This window comes from Anser anser (genome assembly GCF_964211835.1).
Source record: "Anser anser genome assembly, chromosome: 3".
Classification (NCBI taxonomy): domain Eukaryota; kingdom Metazoa; phylum Chordata; class Aves; order Anseriformes; family Anatidae; genus Anser; species Anser anser.
Window position 1 is genome coordinate 119,814,273 of NC_139722.1, and position 17,215 is coordinate 119,831,487.

At 45.4% G+C, this 17,215-nt stretch overlaps 1 protein-coding gene across 1 annotated transcript in view; it reads left to right on the forward strand.

Annotated features, from left to right (window-relative positions):
- The window catches only part of LOC310897407 (uncharacterized protein), a 61,811-nt gene that overhangs the window by 34,997 nt on the left and 9,599 nt on the right, over positions 1 to 17,215 (forward strand). The window contains exons 9-16 of the mRNA XM_083831028.1: positions 422 to 647; positions 3,784 to 3,972; positions 6,576 to 6,630; positions 6,731 to 6,921; positions 7,092 to 7,742; positions 10,690 to 10,812; positions 13,037 to 13,273; positions 14,075 to 14,229. The gene's annotated coding sequence lies outside the window, so the exon portion shown is untranslated. The remainder of the gene's footprint in view (positions 1 to 421; positions 648 to 3,783; positions 3,973 to 6,575; positions 6,631 to 6,730; positions 6,922 to 7,091; positions 7,743 to 10,689; positions 10,813 to 13,036; positions 13,274 to 14,074; positions 14,230 to 17,215) is intronic.

Below are 17,215 nucleotides of genomic sequence, written 5' to 3' on the forward strand. Positions count from 1 at the left end.
CTGGCTGGTTGCTTTGGGCCCACTGGGAACCCAGTTTAAGTGGCTAAATGGTGCCAGGACACAGGTGAATGCCCCAGAGGCAGGTGGATAAAGGGACTTTGTACTAATCAGGCTGTGAGAAGATTGATCCCGTTTCTTCCTTTGAACAAACTTTGTTTAGCACATCGTTTTGTCCATCTTGGGCCTTCCTTGAAGCAGGTAAGGTGCCATGATGGGATAAGAAACTCATGGTCACCTTAGAGAGAAGGTAACTGAGGAATGTAACTCATCTGAAAGGTTTTGCTTACAAGTAAACAGAAGCAGGGTTGTTTCACAATCTGGTAGTTAGTGAATAATAAAAGTGCTTCCTGCACATTTCCTGCCTTCACCATACAGCACAGTGCTGGTACCTTCACCTGCTCAAACTCTTGCATTTTTTCAGTTGTTCCTGGCCCTCCTGTCAGCAGCTGCCGAGGAGCTCATCTGTCAGATGCCTGTTTTGTGCAGACGTTTACTGGAGAGAAAACAAGAGCAAAATGTTTCCTCCCAGCACCACACTGCCAGGGAGCCGTACCTGGATTTTTTCTGTAAGTCTTAGTGTTTGTGCAGGCGTGGATTCAGCTCCTCATCTCCTGACTACAGCACAGGCTTGGCCCAGTTTTCTTCACGTGAGTAAATAACCATGGTGATTACTAGGCATGAGCAATGCATCTTAAATTCCACTTTGTGGATTATTTTTGCATTAGTGAGAATGACATAAGAGCATCCTGTGGCTGTTTGCACACCTGCTTCCTCCTATGCTTATTTGCTAAGGGGCTGAGGTTCTGGTACAGTGTCCAGTTAAGAGGATGCAAAAGCTCCCAGTGATTTCAGTGAGCATTGCTCTCAGTTGAAATCGCTTTTGGCAACAGTCTTTGCTACTTTCCTTCAGAGTGGGAAAAAAAAAGTGTCATTTTTTAATAGGGAGAATCATCTGTGCTCTTTTGCTACCTATGTTTACCCTGTTGCAGATTCTGCTTTGCCTACCCTGTTTCCCTACCAATACTTACTTTTTTCGTGCTTCCAACAAATCCCTCCTGGACCTGCTCTTTAGGGGCTAATTTTCAATCTGCTCTTTTATTTTCTCACGCAGCAAATCTAGCTGCTATTTTTTTTTCCCCAGTCAGTTACTCTGCCGCATGCTGTTTTCCAGGTTTTGTTCTCTCCCTCTCTTCTTTGTCTTCCCTCAGCTCTCTCCATGCAGGACATTGCATGGGACCAAAGTGCTGGTGTGGTCTGTGCCTTTTCTCAGGTTCCCTTTCTGTTTCCTTCATCATTTCTTTCTGATGCCCCGCTGGATAAGAAATAATAAACAGAGAAAGCTGGGGAAAGAGGCAGAGTGGCCATGCTCCCAGAAATAAGAAGGCAAAGGCACCAGGTGGTAGACAGGAGTTTGACATACAGTACCTGAGCTCTCCTTAGCTGTTTTGTTGCTTGTGCTAAGGATAGCTGCCATGCTGTCACAATTTTGAAGATGCAAAAAGAAGTTCAGACACCAAAACCAGGCAGGTATAATGGAAGCTATACAGATCCCTGAGTGGTGCAGGCTGCAGGAGAGCAGCTGTAAGCTACTGGGCTGCTCTTTAAGAGTGTCAGAGGAAATTTGGGGTTCCCATCCTAGGAACAGCAGGCTGAGGAACAGGCTCAAAGTCAAGGCTTGTATTGCTTGTAATGGGTTTTGATTCTAAAATAGTGGTGGATTTTTTGTTTGTTTGTTCTTAAGTGATGTTATTCGGAATTCTCTTTTAATGGTAGTGTTACTGCCTACTCTGGAAAGATATTTTAGCTGTTTAGACACCTCAATATTTCAGGGAGATCTCTTATTTTAGTAGGGAACTAATTTCATGTTAACTCGCAGCAGTGTCTTTTGCAACCTGCTTTTAATGGGAAAAGCAAAGATAAATTCAGTATAGCGCAGAACATAACAATAATGTACAGCATCTTCTTCCATCCCTGAGAGAACTGGCGGAGGAGCTGGCCGAGCCGCTTTCCATCATTTATCGGCAGTCCTGGCTATCGGGGGAGGTCCCGGTTGACTGGCGGCTAGCCAATGTGACGCCTATCTATAAGAAGGGCCGCAGGGCAGACCCGGGGAACTATAGGCCTGTCAGTTTGACCTCAGTGCCGGGGAAGCTCATGGAGCAGATTATCTTGAGGGTCATCACGCAGCACTTGCAGGGCAAGCAGGCGATCAGGCCCAGTCAGCATGGGTTTATGAAAGGCAGGTCCTGCTTGACGAACCTGATCTCCTTCTATGACCAAGTGACGCGCTTGGTGGATGAGGGAAAGGCTGTGGACGTGGTCTACCTTGACCTCAGTAAGGCTTTTGACACCGTTCCCCACAACATTCTCCTCAAGAAACTGGCTGCTCGGGGCTTGGACTGGCGTACGCTTCGCTGGGTTAGAAACTGGCTGGATGGCCGGGCCCAGAGAGTTGTGGTGAATGGAGTCAAATCTGGCTGGAGGCCGGTCACTAGTGGAGTCCCCCAGGGCTCGGTACTGGGGCCGGTCCTCTTTAATATCTTTATTGATGATCTGGATGAGGGCGTCCAGTGCACCCTCAGTAAGTTTGCAGATGACACCAAGCTAAGTGCGTGTGTCGATCTGCTCGAGGGCAGGAAGGCTCTGCAGGAGGATCTGCATAGGCTGGAGCGATGGGCTGAGGTCAACTGCATGAAGTTCAACAAGGCCAAGTGCCGGGTCCTGCACCTGGGCTGCAACAACCCCAAGCAGAGCTACAGGCTGGGAGATGAGTGGCTGGAAAGCTGCCTGGCCGAGAAGGACCTGGGAGTATTGGTGGATAGTCGGCTGAATATGAGCCAGCAGTGTGCCCAGGTGGCCAAGAAGGCCAACGGCATCCTGGCCTGTATAAGAAGCAGTGTGGCCAGCAGGTCGAGGGAAGTGATTGTGCCCCTGTACTCGGCTCTGGTGAGGCCGCACCTCGAGTACTGTGTTCAGTTTTGGGCCCCTCGCTACAGGAAGGACATGGACGTGCTCGAGCGAGTCCAGAGAAGGGCGACCAAGCTGGTGAGGGGTCTGGAGAACAAGTCTTACGAGGAGCGGCTGAGGGAGCTGGGCTTGTTCAGCCTGGAGAAGAGGAGGCTCAGGGGCGACCTCATCGCTCTCTACAGTTACCTGAAAGGAGGCTGTAGAGAGGTGGGGGTTGGTCTATTCTCCCACATGCCTGGTGACAGGACGAGGGGGAATGGGCTAAAGTTGCGACAGGGGAGTTTTAGGTTGGATGTTAGGAAGTACTTCTTTACCGAAAGGGTTATTAAGCATTGGAACGGGCTGCCCAGGGAGGTGGTGGAGTCACCATCCCTGGAGGTCTTTAAAAGACGTTTAGATGTAGAGCTTGGGGATATGGTTTAGTGGAGTACTTAGTGTTAGGTCGGAGGTTGGACTCGATGATCTTGAGGTCTCTTCCAACCTAGAAAAATCTGTGAATCTGTGAATCCCCTTTTGGGGCAGAGCTGCCAGCCCATGTTACATAGAGCTCTCTGGTGGCGGCAGAAGATGTAGAAAGTGCTGCCATCCATCTTCGCCTGCACTTAGCTAAACCTATTGATGTTCACTGAGCGTAATGGCAAAAAGGCTTCCACAGCCATTCAGCTCCAAAAACCTGAGTTATCATCATCATCACCGATGTATCTCAGTCTGACTGGAAAAATAATTTGTTGGTCCAAATATCTTGTAAACATGTGCATTTGATTCAATTTCATCGGGGGCTGTCCCTCACTGTGAATTGGAAAGTCTCATCCTCAGGTGAAGGAGGAATAAAACAGCGAGCAGTTTGCTACCACCACCACCCTGGCTCTGGATCTGATGGGAAGGGATCAGCACAAATGTGAGTTGCCCCAGGAAAAGGAGATGCTCGCAGGCATTGGGAGCTGGTCCCTGTTTTGGCTCAGTGCAGCTGTCTGGGCATGGACCAGGCTCAGCAAAAAACCTGAGGTTTGTGCTTCTCCATGGGGTCGCTTGGTTTCAGGCTCCCGGGGTGTCTTGACCACAGGGAAAGGGGAAAAATTCAAATTGCTTTTCCACTTGTACATCACTGGGTAGGGATAGGGTTGGCCTGGCACCAGCTGATGGCAGGCAGGGTCTCTCACTGCACAGGCATACGGGTATGAGCAAACAACAAAAAATTAGCACCTACTCGTACTAATGGCCCTGTTAAGCTAAACCTGTGTATGTTACACATCTACACAAAGCAAAATTAGTGTCCAGACTAGATTAGTCACAGAAGGCTGTGAATGCACAGCTGTTTGCCAAATTGTGTTTTTTTTTGTGTGTAAACTTTTACTGATAGCAATTTGAAGGCAGTCATTAGAGCCATCAGCCTTTGAATGAGAGATTTCAAGGGACACTTCAGTATAAAGCTGCTCCTCTGCTATAAGAAATTATTCCTGATTTGCTCTGGGCTATGGAAAGCAATTACATGAATTTTGCACAATAACCTGTTTCTTCCAAACAGGAGTAGCACTTCTGGCCATAAACAGACACACTCTTACTTCCAATTAACTGTGTAGGTGTGTAAACATACAGAAAAATGTTTTTTCAATCTGAATTTAATGACCAGAAAATGGTTGGAAGAAAATCAGCATGAGACTCTGGCCAGTCTTACACCCATCTGCAAAGCAGCTGGTTTTGTGAAAACAGGCATACCCCTCCCCATTAAATCATAAATAGTGCAGACTTTACTCCTTATCGGCTCCTAGGTTCCAAGATTTAGGAAAGGCTGTGGTATTCACTTTTGGAGCTCACCTTCCCATAACTCGCACTGCTCCAGTTTTCTTTCAAACTTCAGCAGTGTTTTTGTCTATCCCAGAGTGCTCCAGAGCTGCTTTGTACTCCCTGACTGCTGCTGAATTCATGCCCTGGTGATATAAATGTTAGAGATGCAACTGGTAACTCAGCCCAGCCATTAAACTGCCTTGTATCGACCTATTTCTATGAGCAGCTAACAATGAGTGTGTTGCCTCTTTCAAGCTACAGTGAAAATGCTTTAATCTTATTATCATTATTATAAAAATAAGTCATTACTTATGTTCAAAGCTACAGTTATCTGCTCTCCCTGCCAGCCCATTCCACTGCATTAATATCAGTATCTCTAAAATGAAGCTTTTACTCATATGACTCCAGTGCCATTGAATCTGTTCAGAAATCCTGAGAGCAATTTCTTAAATAAAAATTGGGCGGGGAAAGCAGAGGATCTTCTTATTTACCTTCAGAGTAACATCCTTTAGGACTTTCTCACTGGGTGTTCTCAGGTTGCCTCTGCAATCAGAGGACTTAATTGGTTTTAAATGAAGGCTGAGATTCCCATACCCCCCAGGAGCGGGAGTTTTCATTAAAACCACCGCCCAATATCAGGAGACTCACAATTAAATCCCTGAGCTGCAAAACAGTTTGCAAAGCCGGGGTGGGATAAATGCAGCAGGAGAGCAGGCTCTCAGGCAGTGAGTGCTGCTGCAGCTGCCTCTGCTGTTGCTGAGCTCTGGGTATTTGCCGAGGGACACCAAGCTGCTCAAACCAGACCTACCTGGGTTTCCAACCAGGCTGGGGCCAGCATAGATGTATGTATTTGTGCGTGCCCGTGTGAAGGAGCCGTGTAATTGCTGCACAATTACTATTGTTGGTCTGTGTGGGGAAGGGCCTGCCTGGGAGCAGGAAGAATGGACTGCAAAAAAAGCTTCAGTTGTATCTTCTGGGACTGTTGCGAAGGTTAAGCCAACAGCAAAGCTTTGCTTCCCAAGCAGCTTCCCAGCTTCACTGGGAAGGCAAAAATAATGCATCCTGTGTGTCCACCCTCCAAATCCAGCCAAGTAGAAAAACGCTCATGATTTTTTCTCCCAATAGCTTGGCCTAGTTCAGTGATCTTAGCACAGCATGGAAGGAGTTGTGGCGTGCTGGGACATGGTCTGATGTCTAACTAGCATGAAAGGGTTTAGGGTCTGGTGGGGAGAGAACTTTGCCTTTGCTTATTGCTCTTGTATCTCACACTGGGAAGAGCATCAGTGTTTAAAAACAGCAGCCCAGCAGAAAAGCACTGGCACATCAATAATGTAGATGCCCAACTCTCTGATCCAGATGTCCAGATGCATCACGGCTTGATGGGATGCTGAAGGGCTCAGGCCCAGCCAGGAGTTCATTTGAAATTGTGACAGTCAGAGAAAGGACTATTGGTAAGCCAGAAAGAAAAGCCACCGAGAGCCAAAATTAATTACAAAACAGACATGCAGTTTTTGCAATTTGGGTCTTCCTTCTGGCTGAGAAGGCGCTTGGACAGGTCCCCAGTTGCAGCCCCTCGAGGTCCCATCCTGCAGGTAGTGGTCCTTGTGGCCTTGCCACACTGAAATTTTGGAAAGGTAGACGTCTGACCCCAGGTAGTTATTATTTCCCCCTTCTAGGTGCTGGAGAGAGATGGGCTCACTGACTTTCTAATTAAAACCTAGTTGAAGTGCTGTGTGTTTTCACTTGTGAACAAGCCTGATGTGGTTATGCAGCAACTGTTAGAAAACTTATAAAGCAATTTATCTGATCTGTCCTATCTTTAGGCCTGGTGAACCTAGAGACTGAGCTTTTCTCAAAGAACCACCACAAAAGCAGCAGGCAGGTTTGATCTTTTTTTTTTTTTTTTTCCTTCTCCAGCAGCCGTGCTACTTTTCCAGCTTAAAAGCAAAAACCTGTTCCTTTGCTCCACGCTGTGCAGGTCTGCAGAGATGGCGCGCAGGAAGACGGGCAGCGGCTGGGAGCGCTTTCATTTTCCTGGGGCTCTGCATGTGTGTGAACATCCTGGAGGGAGCCCTCTCGGGGAAGAGCTGCAGAGCCCCCGGCAGTGTGCAGCGCCGATAAGGAGATGAAACAATGGCTGCGACACTGAGAGCGCCGCACAATTGCTTGGTGAGGATGTTACAGAGTCAAGTGCCTGCATGGAGAACAGCCACTTGCTCTTGAATGGTTAACTCTTTATTTTCCCATCCCTTTACACTGTTATTTAATACACAGCTTTTAAGGGCATCCAAGTTTGTGAATGCTAACGGAATAACACTTGTGTTTCTTGCTGCTTGCAGCGGTTCATGTTTCCCTGCTTCCAGGGCTGAGTGTACATGAAGATTTAGTAACACACAAGTCATGCTCTGGAAGAGATGGGAAAACTGAGATGTCCTTCTTTGAAATCCAGAAGTAGGGACAAAAAAAAGGTTCTGAAAGTTTTTGCATTGTTGATGCCTCGTTTCCTCATTAATACAAAAAATAATAATAATAATAATTAATGTGGAGGGACTCCCATAGTGCTAATGGAATTACCCACCCAAATCTCCCATGTGCCAATGGCAGGGCACGCTCTGGTTCTCTGCCCTGGCCTTAGTTCTGGGTCAGAAATTGAATTATTTGTTTTCTAATGAAAGTAAAAATAATTTCATTCTAGGTTTGACCTTCTTTTGTTGTTGTCAGTAGCGCTGAGGACTTTTAAATACCTTTTATTTAGGCTTGAGTTATAATTTGAAATGCAAATTGAAAACACTTTGATCTTTTTTCCCATTCCGATGCCAGCGATAGTCAGTGGTTTCAGTCAATCACCTCTGCATTTCTTTGGGAATAAAACAGGGTCCTGAAGTTCACCTACCTCTACTTAACTGTGCAAAGTGTTTCTAAAAGAGCACCTCTGAAGAAGATACATTTCCTATTAGTGCTAGCTGCAATGATGTGCCTGCACTGGTGAGGTAACGCTCTTGTCTTTCATCCACTGTGCTGCTGCGTGGTATGTGTCGCTGGTTGAAGGCAAGGCAGGCTTTTACTCCAGTACACAAAGAACGAGCTGTGTTCCTCTTGTGCACAAGCTGGGAGAAGCCCAACTACCTCATCTTTTAGGGTCAGGCAGAGATGGTGTTCCCTGAGGCTGTAGCAAAGACAGGGCACGGAGCAGGTTTGGAGGGACAGTGGTCAAAGGCTATGTCAGAGAGCTGTAGGCTGTTTTGGGGACATCCTTCACCTGGGCTGAGCAAGGTCCTGTGGATGGTCAGGCTGCGTACGCCTTCCCTCACCTTAGGTAACTCCTGCTCCGAGGAGAGGGTGCATCTATAGGGAAGGGAAACACAAGTTCAGGAAACTGGAAGTGCGAGGCCCTGGGCATTAATGATGGAAAGCTGGTGTTTGTTCGGGGAGAGGAAAGCAAGCAGGAAACAGGAGACTAAACTAGGCTCCAGCTCCCTGAGCAAAACACTCAAGTTATAAATATTCTTTCGCACACAGAGCAGGGATGGTTGCACCGACCCCTTTTTGCTGTCCTTGCAGTGGCAGTGTCGGTGCACTATTTGGGCTGATATCCTGGCAAAGCCATGCGGGGTGTCTGAATACATCAGTGGGTGAGGTGCTGTGGGACAGGAGCAGTGTGTGTGTGTGTTAAATTGTCAGCTGCCCTTGTGGTGCTGGGTTTAGTGTCTTCCCAAAGAAGCCAGACCCCTGCATGAGACCACAGACTCACCTTCACCCTTCTGATCAAGCTGGCACAAGGACCCCCCAAAGAGTCACCTCTATTCCTCCTCAGCGCCAAAGCTGACAGACAAAGGGGAGACTAAGGCAGGAGGAGAAAAAGTGGGGTGGTGAGACCCTAGGTGGGTGGAAGAGCTGGGGACAAAGCAACACAACACTTCTCGATGTCATGCTTAAAGCACAGCATGTTCCAGAATTCAAGAGCAAAATTGTTATTGTTCCAAGAAGTCACTGCCTGCAGCGAGCTCCACCTTTCCCTACCTCTTTTCCACGGCCCACTTGTCAGCAGGGTTGGGCACAGACGTGCAAGTGGAAGTCATCAGCTCCCTGACTGGTGATAAATGAGCCCGAGCTCTGGTCGGTGGTATGTAGGCTGCGGTTTGTGGAGTCGCAGGGACCGGCTGCATTGCTGCTTGCAGTCAGCCCACTGGAAGCACAGCATCTCTTCAGAGGGATCCCAGTGGATGCGACTGCGTGCTTTGGGGTGCAGCCATGGAAAAGTGCAATCCGGCCTCTGGTTCAAATGAAAATTCATTTTAATCTGGAGTAACTCTACCCTGGGAGCCACCTCACACATGATAGCAGGGCTGCCGTGCTGGGAACGTGCACTTGCTATTTGTACTGAAAGAACTATAAGTTGAGCTTCTTTATGATAGGAATAAAATTTAGTGTAGAATATTTTCTAATATTTCATATTAGTGTAAAATATTTTTACTTCAAAAAAACAGGAGGAAGTCCAGCCTTGAAGGCAGTTATTTCAACCAATAAGGCTGAGTATTTTAGGGAAAACTTTCTGGGGCTCTCTACCTGCTCACGGTCAGCTGTGCCAGTGACACTGTCAAAGCTAAAATCTCTGTTGAGCGGGCAGACTTAATGTTGTTCAAAAGTAAGGGTTTCCTTGTTAAACTCTAGTTTTTGGCTTAATAAGTCAATATGTTTTTGACAAATCCAGTTGTTTAGCTAATCAGGACTTTAAACCAGGCTATATTTGTCCCTTGCAAAGATGGTATGGGAGTTACCGTATAGTTATCACTGAACTATGATTATTTTTAGGATTAGTTTTCATAAAGGGAGAACAAGAAAGATATTAAAGCATGACTGGAGTGAGTCTGGGAAGGAGCTCCCAAGGAAACTGCGGGCTGCTAAGGGACCTGGGCTTTGAGAGAGCTTCTGGTTGGGGTAATATGGTCTTCTTGGCCAGGATTGGAGACAAATAACCGAAATGGATACCTTTTCCTGTCTCTTCGATTCCCCCTTAATCACAGCTCCTCTGGGGGTAAATGCATCCCTTTCCATGTGCACAGTTTCCAGTTCCAGTGAAACAATTAGCAATTTTCCTTAGATTACATTTTAAAGTGTATCATCTATTCATTGTTATCTTATTTTGAAGGAAATGGGCCATTCATGGATTTTGAAATCGCAATCCTTAATGATTTCTCTCTATGTGAATTAATTAGGCTTTATTTGATCAGCTATCTAACGCACACTATGATTTTCCCAAACAGCAATTGCACAATAGGAAAAACAGACTCTGCAGACATGAGGAAAAGCACCCTGGATAGCAGTCTAGGCACAGTTCAATTCTGCAGAATCAAAAATCGGATACCAATAGTTTAGGTAAATTGAAGCTGAAAGAAAGTAAAATCACTTTGTAGACCCAGGATAAATGAAAAGCCAATATGAATACCAAATTGACCCTGCTCCAGGAGAGAATAATTTGGCATGATGTATTTGCCACCTCTGAATGTGTTGCTTACAGACAGATTAAGTGGTGTGCTTGGGGGGAAAAAAAAGAACAGGAGGCGAATATAAAGTCATGAGAAAATAAGGGTCTTGATCCAAATGCAACCCTCAGATCATTTTGGAGCTGATAAGCTTCTGGGTAAGGGGAAGCAGCATAGAAAGCTGCAAGAATTCTCCTGGTAGGAGTGTTCCTTTATGCAGAAATTATACAGCTATCAACACCAATTTTAGCATGGCAGCTCAGGGAAAGCATTAATGAGCACAGGGCAAGTAGGATTGAGAGTATGAGAAATGAAGGAAAACTACCTGGTGGGGGGAGTGGATAGTGAAGGGCATATCCTGGTTTTGGTGGAGTTATTGGAAATGTTGTCATTATTGTCCAAAAAAAAAAAAAGTATTTTTTTTGTTTGTTTGTTTTAATGGCAATCTTGTTAGACATGTAGACAAGCAGCATGCCTCAAATGCTCAGAGAGGCTGGATTCAACACCCACTGCCCTGAGACCCCCAATCAGGAGTGGTTTCATTCATGAAGCTTCACTGCCAGGGCTTGTTATTGAAGTAAGTGTTCTCTTTTCTCATAATTACGTGGTGCAGACATCACTAGTGCTCTTCAGCTTGTCCTGTCTGGCTCATGTTCCCTTTGAGCTACATGCAGGTTCCTAAAAAGCCAGCCTGTTTTGTTCAATTTGCAAGGTAGGAAGATGCAGACCTGCTGGGTGGGCACACAAATGAGATAGCTACATGGGAAGCCAGGGTGGCAGGAGCAGGAGTTTTTTACCTCTTAGTTACCATCAGGTCTCAGGGGAGCTTTGCCACCAAATTCCACTAAAATGAGAGTTTCAACCTTTAAAAGAACAATTCAACTGCTTGTTACGTTAAATAAGCTAGCAAAGATCGTATCTTAGTCTCTGACAGGGCTACATTTGGGTGAAAACCATGCTGAATTATTTATTTTGTCATTAATGTCACACAAAGCGCAGTAAGGAGAATTATATGGGCTGCAGAAGCGAACAGCGCCAGGCCAGACTCAAACAAATGGAATTGTTATTCCTCAGCGCGAGGCGTGGGCTGCAGCCTCCTGACACATCCAGGAGAGGAGATGTGAATGGGAAATCAATGGAGAGGTTCACACCTGACTGACAGCCCTTAAATAATGTAAAGGGTCCCCCAGCACATGGCAGGGTTGTATAAAGCATTAACATTTAAGACTAGGGAAAGACTTGCAGGGAAGTATTTTGGAAGTTTTGTCCTTGTAGCTGTAGATCTCAAAGATCCAGAGAGGAACATACACAGAGAGTAGGGTGGGAAGCTCAAACCATGCAGGAGAAAGAGAAAAGAGAGAAATTTAAATTGGTCCAAATGAAATTCTGTTGAAAATCAGCCTTTGGTAAGCCTGCAGTGGTCTTGTGCTGCAGGGTAGCCGATGGAAGAGCCCAGCACAGACAGGTCTGTAGGGATGCAGGCACAGAGGATTTGAGGTTTGGGTGCTTCCAGTGGTTTTCTGTTCTCAGTGATGCTGCTGAGCCTGAGCTCCTGAAGCAGGAGTCAGCAGCAGCCATGCAGAGCTGTGTTAAGCTTACTGAGGGCGGCCTAATACAAAAAAATGACTTCAGAATAAAACAGGACATGGCTAAGAAATATTTGCCAGGGAGAGCACAGAGCCCTGCGATATGTATTTTCCTGTCCCCTTATATAAGGAGTTAATACTAAAATAGGAGAACTGCTATCAAGAAGACAACTATGGCTTGATTTTCAGCCTACAGTAAAAGCCTGATTTTAGAGCCTCCCCAGGGAGTCTGACAACTATCCTTATGCTTAGATAGATTTCCCTGGTAGGTCATATAAGTATTCCTTACTATCAGCATGTTCTTTCACTCCTTGCCCTTCCTGCAAAGTAAGAGTTACAGGGTTTGGATATTCCACCTACCTCTTGTCAGCTGTGCCTAGCACATCTGGTTCGGGGTTGCAGTCGTGCTCTCTGCTAGTTCTGCAAGTCTGGGCATGGCTGTATATTCCCTTCAGATGTACACAGACTGTCTGGCCTGTGTGCACGCACTCTTGCTGAATTTGACATGTCTAAATTTGGCATTTTTGATCCCAGAAATAGGTAATAAGTGGAGCATTGATTTGTAGCTGTCCTTTGTGCTCAGAGCAACTGTTGCAAGGGAAATAGTGAAAAAGTCTGTGAATAGAAAGATGAACATGCTTCCCCCCGATGCCTGTGAGCAGGCTTTTGAATTAATTCTGCTAGATGATGGTCAAGGATGTGAGGGAATTCTTGATATGGTTTTAACCCTAGTGGGGATTGCACAGGTGTGGTTGTGAAGAAGTGTAACTTTTCCATTTATACAGAAGTTGCCTATAGAAAGGGACACATGGAGATGCTTCATTGTTATGGCTTCTTTTTAAATATGAAAATCTAGATAAAGGGAAAGCCTGTATATATATATATATATATATGTATGTATATACGTACATACATATATACACATGGATTATATTTGATGTCTAAATCAATGGCAGGCTTTCTGTGGAACCTCTGGTGTACAGCAATTTATGCAGCCACATAATCTATTCAGTTTTCTGTTTTGTCATCTATGAAATTGGGAGAAGCAGCCTGAAAATTATGTAACAGTGATAAATACTTTAGTGACTATGGTGCTGAGCCACAACCGTAATAAGGTAACAAGGTGGTGAAATTTTCATTTATTAAATTATTTTCTGCTTTAATGTTTAACGTTTATGACAACAATATCTGAAATGCATCTGTTTGTTTTTTAAGAAGCTGAGGAATCCTTTGTCCTATAGTGAGAGCTAACAGCCAGCAGGAAAACAAGAACTTTTCATGCAGCTTCAGTGAGAATGTGTCTGTCGGTTCATGGAGGTCAGGAGCTTGCCCTTGCGTGTCAGTCTGCGAACAGGCTGGGGTTGTACAGAATAAGCTGTGTGCTGTAACGGTGAGACACGGGCTTTGAAAAGACAAATCAGCCAGCACTGACTTCTGACAGCCAGGAACAAGGTAATGAAATCAATGGAGGTATTTTCGCAATGGTAGAAAAGTTTAATTAAAAGTATACTGGACAAAATTCTGCTTGGCTTTGATCCCGAAAGCCACTAAACAGCCCCCTAGTCTGATAGCACTCTTTGCTTTAGTCTGCTCAGTCCCTCTGACTTTCTGATGGAGCTACACAGAGTCTCTCATCTTTTCCCAGGCTTTCTTCTCTTTTATCTGCCACCCACCGGTCTCTTCACTTGATCCCATTCTCCCAGCTGGATGCTCTTAAGTTCAGGTTTGATTTTGGTGCCTCTAGGCCATGGGATAGATGGTAAGCACAGCAGCAGCCGTGCGGTGCTGAGTCTCTTGACCTTTCCAGTAGCCCCATGTTTGATGAGAAGAAGCTGCAGATGAGAGAAGCAGGAGGGTCTCTTCACTGCTACCTGTCTGGAAATTGAGAGCAGCTCCCTTTAACTATGAATTTCATGCAGCTAGCAGCTGCCTTTCACTGGATTTAATTGACTGGGTCTCATTGTTATTTATTTTCATCCTAATTTCTGTGTCACTGTGTGCATGTCTTACACCATGTATGATGTATCACTAGTAGTCATTTGAAGTGTTCTTCCCCCCACCCCAAATCATGAACAGAGATACCAAGCTGCATTGGGGCGGGGGACCACAGCCCACAGAAACCTATCAGAAATGCTCTAGAGGGTGAGGATTTCTAAAATTTGCCATGCTGTTTGAAGAGATGTGTTTTAGCACTGTTACTTCCCTGAGTAATTGCTCAGTATTCTTACAGCAATTTATTTTCCTGTCCAACAGAAAGCCTGTTTTCACAGCAACCCCAGTGGGCACTTGGCTTCTCAAGCACAAAGCGCCTTCCAGCAGAGGCACGTCGGTGTGTAGGGCGAACTTCGGAAATGTGTTTTACAGAAAGAAGATTCTGCTGTACAATAAGATGCCAAACCGAAAATAAGGTATGCCACGGGCTCATTAAATAAGACTCATTTGTAATCAACATCCATAATGCTTTGGTTTCCCCCGTTGTTTTCCTTTTCTTTTGTCTATGCGTCCACTTTTGTTTAAGGAAAAAAAAATAAAGATTTTATTGAGAAGGAAAAGAATACAGGTGCAGGTGGGTGGATATTAAAAGATATTTTTAGCCCGGTGTTTGAGGAAGATATTGTTACCATTGTTGAAAACAACTGAAAGTGAGTGGATATGAGCTGCTCTGAGGCTGGGGTGATCCAGACTTGAACAGCTGCCAGATGCTTGCCGGGGCTCTCTGCAGAATTTGCATCCAGTGACTTTGGTTCCTTCTCGTGCTGAGTGAGAATGGAGGAAGGCAAGGGATATCCCACCATTTGGCTGGCCTCTTCTTGTTTCTTTCAGTTAAATATTGCTTCTGTTGTAAAAGTCACAAGGGATGCTGCTCCCAAACCTGCTGCTTCCTGATCCGTTGGTGCATGGGGATGGGCTGAGAGCAACCCCCGCCTATGGTGGTGGATCCCGAATGCATCATCCTGGCTTAGGCTGGCTGGAGATGAGATATTGGAATAATTTGCTTGCACTGAGAAAACACACCTTCATCTCCTAGGTGTCTTCTGGCTGCTGGCGTCACCACACAGGCTGCAGCAGTAACAGCTACTGCAATGCAAAAAGAGGATGATTCCTCTAAATAAACCTTCAGATGAGAGAATGGGAGACGGACAGTATGAACCAGTACTGTCCAGCATTAAACCAAAACCAAACAACCAAACGAAACAAACAAAACAACAAAAAACACCCAAACCAAAAAAGAAACCTAAGTGTCAATGCCTTTATGAAAGGCTTGGCCAGCAAAGCTCCAAAGCAAATCATAATCCAGTGGTGGCTTTCTGTAGCACCAGTTCTGTTTCTCGAAGCAGTAAATTTACCTTTGCATCCCTGTTTAGAGAAAAGCTCAGGGTCCTGCCTTCTTTTTCTGAAGCATAAGTAACAGCAAAAGAGGATGGCAATGCCTCAGCATCTCCTTGGGCAGCATGGGCAACAGACCTTACACAAGGTCTTCTGGGATGCTCTGCTACAAAAAAGAAAACAAAAAAAAAGCCATTATTTCTGCTTCATTTGTTGTCAGCACATAAAGATAAGATGGCGTAAGGCAGTGTTCAGAAGGAGTTAGCTTGCCTGCATGAGCACATTGCAGTTATCCTTAAAGCATTAAAGCAAAGGTCAGGGTAGGATTTAAGCGGAGATGGAGAGGAAAGCAGAAGCAGGTAAGCCCTGCTTAGTGGAGAGCCTTTTTAACTGCACTGGGGATTGGCAATGATACATTTTATTTTACAGGTTTGGGGAGTTGTAAGAGTGAAGACAGGGCCTAGGATAAGGTATCAGCCCAACCTTAATCTGGAATTCATGGAGACCAGTGGTCTGGCGAGAGTTTGCTCTTAGAAGTGCACACTGGCTTTAGCAGGACCAGTGCTGAGAGAGTTGATCCAGCTATATGTGATGTTACAATTGTCTGAGATTGCAGGAATGAGGTTAAGAATAACTTTAGAGCTTGAGGTGGGTCAAAGGAGGCTGGATAACTTTTCTGCAGTGTACAGGATTTTTTTTGGCAAAGATGGAGCAGCATGCGAGGGAATGTTGTGGGGGGAGTGAGTTCAGAAAGCAAAGAAACAAAATGCAGGCACTGTAATTCATTTGCACAGTGAATCTTCAAAATCAATTTCAGACTGAAGGGAACAGCTACATCTTGTAGTCATAATTATTTTGAAATAAGATTTTTTTTTTTTTTCTCTGCTGCTGCTGGGGACCCAACCATGTAGTGATGGCTTCATTTCATCTGCGTGATTTTGGGAGCCAAAGGGACTGCATACTCCACAGCTTATTACTTGTAAGACATCTGCAGAAAGTGCTTTTCATTTGTATTCCAAAATCAGCTTCCCTAACTGCAAGACTCTGCTGTGGCATTGGCACCTGTAAAAGAAAAACAAGCTGTAGCTTTTGATTTAGTAATTGTTTTCTCTGTGTAATGGAACTGTGTCCCTGGAAGAGATGCAGGGTGTTCTGGTGTTTCCTGCCTACCCGATAGGTTGTGTTTTAAAGGAAAATTGGAAAATGGGACAGATCCCCATGCCTCCACGCTCCTGCCGCAGATTTCCAGGAAAGCTGAGATATTAAGGGGATGTTGGGCTGTGCTGGAGCCCTGTGTCATTTTGTAAAAAAAAAAAAAAAAAAAAAAAAAAAAAAAAAAAAAAAAAAATTCCACTTTAATGCTATTTTCCTACTGATATCCCTCCCTCTTCACCTCTCCACCTTTGGCAATGTCTGCCACACAGAGGTGGCAGAACCTTGAAATGTTTCAGACTTTTTGTTCATGTGAGGTGTGGCAAACAGTGTCCATCCACTGCCCGATGTCCCATCCACGTCACTAATATTAGACCTGCCCTAATAGGAGCCACACTTCCCCACCCCGGCAGCAGCTCTGAGGCCCTCCCTTGATGCTTTCCCTGTGCAGGTGAGACACATGGCCCTGGTGAAAGTGTGGGGCAGAGGGAAGCTGCTGCCTATGGTCCCGTGGTCCCTCGTCACGCTGCTTGTTTTCTCAACGGGAAGAGTAATATTCTGGGACAAAGGCATGGCTTCACGGCAGCAGCAGCAAAATTGCTCTCCTTTCTGACTAGTCCTTCAAGGAAGATCTTTCAGATCTCACTCTCCAGGGGCTAAAATCAATGCAGGAGTTAAGCAGCGTGGCTTGGCTATTTGGATAAAATAGCCTAGTTTTGATTAGGTAGGGAATCATAGGATAAAGGGATTTCTTTTTCTCAGAACCGGGCACAGAATAGCAATGTGAAAAGCTGGATCAAATAGCTAAAGCCAATATCTTCCCCCCAAGGCTTTCTTTCAGTTTCTTTGTAGCACATCAACTTAAAAGAGACTTAAACTCCGGTTTCTGAAGGTTGCAGAGTAGGGGGTGAAAGC